This window comes from Salvelinus namaycush, chromosome 4, assembly GCF_016432855.1.
Source record: "Salvelinus namaycush isolate Seneca chromosome 4, SaNama_1.0, whole genome shotgun sequence".
NCBI lineage: Eukaryota > Metazoa > Chordata > Actinopteri > Salmoniformes > Salmonidae > Salvelinus > Salvelinus namaycush.
Window position 1 is genome coordinate 25,336,163 of NC_052310.1, and position 4,029 is coordinate 25,340,191.

A 4,029-nucleotide genomic window follows, 5' to 3' on the forward strand; every position below is an offset into this window, starting at 1 on the left:
CAGCTCGTTCAGCTCCACGTAGGCCTGCATGGGGAGACACAAGATATTGGCAGTGTGGAATTGAGAGGGATCGCATGTGGACTAAGTGAGTTCCCAAATTAACACACATTGTCCCCCAAATCTTTTGCTTAATTCTCCAGCATGTATCAATGTAAATATATATGGACAGATGAAGTAATATAGCAGTAGGCCTATGGGAGCCACAGGACACTGATGCAGCCAAACTAATTTGAAATAATCCATAATGCCCAATATCGGGGTTACCCTTGTGGCAATACCGGTGCATTTGAAAAAATGTGGTTACACTAATGCAGGTGATTTAAACACCCACAGGCATTCATCATTGTGCTGTCACCTTATTCAAGCAAGCAGGTGCACTTGAACATGATTTAGCAGTTTCACCAAAAGGCTGATTCAGGTGTGTTCATTATTGACATTGGAAGCAATGACCTCTCTATCAACTTGTGCATTGTCACTCCTGCACACTGCACACACACAGCTCTACAAGGCATGTAGTGAGGGTGGGGTGAGGTCGGTCGCCAAGGCACCGACATGCTCGGCTGGTTGCCACAACGAGGGAGGCCGGGTGTAGCTGGTGTCTACAGCGTAAACATGGTGGCGGTAGCCCCCGTCTGCAGCGTTTTTGTCCACTGGTTGTTTTCGGTGTCGGTGTGGAGGTGACAGATTAGCTGCTGGCTGTGTTTGGAGTGTCAATAAATGGCGTGTGGCAGAGTGTGTGTGGGTACAAGAGTTTCAAAGGACAGGAGTGTGTGTTTGTTTGTGTGTATGTCTTTCCTATGTTTGAATACATTATCAATGGTGACAATCAGTTTGGTGACAACGGTGGCAGCTATGACATAGTGGTGGCAGCTATGATATAATGTGTGTGTGAGGGGGGAGGGTGTGTGTGCAACGGGGTTGAAGTTTGTTTTGGTTCTTGAATGAACCCTCCTGCCCCTGCCAGTCACAGGTGTACCTCAATTTAATTAAGTGCGCTTCAGGGGATCCACTAATAGTTGTAAAGGCTGGTAAGGCCATGGGAGAACAGGAGAGGAAGCCATGGTGTAGCTGAAACGGAGACATTTAGTTGTGAACATACGTTCTATGTAGGTCTGTCAAACGATTAAAACATTTCATTGAGTTAATCGCAGAATTTGCTGTGATTAATCACAATGAATTGCACATTCCAAATTTGCTCAAAGTGAGCTGTAATGTAAGATTTTTTATACAAAAACCATTACAATAATGTTGACGTCCTGATTTGTCTAAACTAAATGAGGTAAATTGAGAAATCACACTTTCCTTAACCTCAATGTCAAAGTATAAAGAATAGTATTATATAGTAGTAGAATAGTAGTATTGGCTATAGGAAAGGTTATGTATGTGTAAATCCCCCCTGTTGTGTGTGTGTGTGCTGTTCTGCCTCTAAGTGAGGGTCTGCATGCATGTATGAACTACACTATTGACAAGCTGCACTTCAATGGCTTTTAACTCTTCCCACAGATGGCTGAATCTATCACATCAACTGTATCAGTAACAAAATATCTCCATCAGATTGCTCAGCATGTTGCAGGTGTCTTAATACTGTGGTACAAGGTCCTAGCCTTAAAACACCGAGAGACGGTTTCCAGACACTGATTCAGCCTAGTCCAAGATAAAATAAATGTTCAATGGAGATTCTCCACTAAAAGTGGTTCTTAGTCCAAGGCCAGGCTTCTGTTTCCGGGAAACCATTTCTGAAATGTATTGTAGCAAAAAGGGGGACATAATTAGATTGAATGGAGAACCCTATTTTCCCAAGGGTGGACAGCACGGGCAGCACAAAACACAGTATTAATACACTTCGAAATCGTTGCAGTATGCTAACCAAGGGAGTTATATACAGTATAAAGTATATACTGTAGAAACGTGTGGAGGGACCACTTACCTGGCAGTCTCCCCTGGGGTTGGCGTTGGTGTTAACGTTCAACGCAGCTGGAACATAGAAAGGAGGCTCTGATAAGCATTGTACATAAACTTTCCTATTACTGTCTATACAATACATCGTTGTCCGATCATCATTGTCTGATTGATACACTTTACACCTGAATGTGACATTCTCAACAGTATCCTCTAATGACTAAGTCCCTGCCTAAATGCCTAAATGCATTTTGGTTGTAGACATTCAAGTATAGAGAGAAGTTGTTTTTCAACCATAATTATAATTTCCCCAAATCCACTGCAGGCTTGCTGGCCGGATTTGGCTTGTGGGCTGTAAATTTGCCACCCCTGCTATACAGTTCATTCTGTACTGTGCAACTGAATGAAATACAGTGAATCTACAGAGCATTCAGAAATACATTTTCAACATTTTGTTACATTACAGTCTTATTCTAAAATTAAAACATTTTCGCTCATCAATATACACACAATACATCATAGACAAAGTGAAAACAGGTTTCTTGAATGTTTTGCACATCTATTAAATTAAATCATCTATTAAAAGTTTGGGGTCACTTAGAAATGTCCTTGTTTTTGAAAGAAAAGCAAAAAAAATTGTCCATTAAAATAACATCAAATTGATCAGAAATACAGTGTAGACATTGTTAATGTTGTAAATGACTATTGTAGCTGAAAACGGTAGATTTTTTATGGAATATCTACATAGGCGTACAGAGGCCCATTATTAGCAACCATCATTCCTGTGATCCAATGGCACGTTGTACTAGCTAATCCAAGTTTATAATTTTAAAAGGCTAATTGATCATCAGACAACCCTTTCACAATTATGTTAGCACAGCTGAAAACTGTTGTTCTGATTAAAGAAGCAATAAAACTGGCCTTCTTTAGACTAGTTGAGTATCTGGAGCAGCAGCACTTGTGGGTTTGATTACAGACTCAAAATGGCCAGAAGCAAAGATCTTTCTTCTGAAACTCATCAATCTATTCTTGTATTGAGAAATGAAGGCTATTCCATGCGAGAAATTGACAAGAAACTGAAGATCTCGTACAGAGCTGTGTACTACTCCCTTCACAGAACAGCGCAAACTGGCTCTAACCAGAATAGAAAGAGGAGTGGGAGGCCCCGGTGCACAAGTGAGCAAGAGGACAAGTACATTTGAGTGTCTAGTTTGAGAAACAGACGCCTCACAAGTCCTCAACTGGCAGCTTCATTAAATAGTACCCGCAAAACACCAGTCTCAACGTCAACAGTGAAGAGGCGACTCTGGAATGCTGGCCTTCTGGGCAGAGTTGCAAAGAAAAAGCCATATCTCAGACTGGCCAATAAAAAGAAAAGATGGGCAAAAGAACACAGACACTGGACAGGGGAACTCTGCCTAGAAAGCCAGCATCCCGGAGTCGCCTCTTCACTGTTGACGTTGAGATTGGTGTTTTGCGGGTACTATTTAATGAAGCTGCCAGTTGAGGACTTGTGAGGCGTGGTCTGCGGTTGTGAGGCCGGTTGGAGGTACTGCCAAATTCTCTAAAACGACATTGGAGGTGGCTTATGGTAGAGAAATTAACATTCAATTATCTGGCCACAGCTCTGATGGACATTCCTGCAGTCAGTATTACAATTGTGCGTTCCCTCAAAACTTGAGACATCTGTGGCATTGTGTTGTGTGACAAAACTGCGCATTTAGAGTGACCTTTTACTGTCCCCAGCTCAAGGTGCACCTGCGTAATGATCATGTTGTTTAATCAGCTTCTTGATATGCCACACCTGTCAGGTGGATGGATTACCTTGGCAAAAGAGAAATGCTCACTAACAGGGATGTCATTTTTTGAGAGAAATAAGCTTTTTGTATGTATTAAACATTTCTGGGATCTTTTATTTCAGCTCATGAAACATCAGACCAACACTTTACACGTTGCTTCTATATTTTTGTTGTATTTAACAGATTTAAGGATTCTGCCTTTATTGATTGAATGAGTGGGTACACAGTGGAGTCCGAAATTATTTACACCCTTGATAAAGATGAGCAAAAATAACTGTGTAAAATAAACAAATTCAGGTACTGAGCTATATTGTATGCTATTAACACTTTG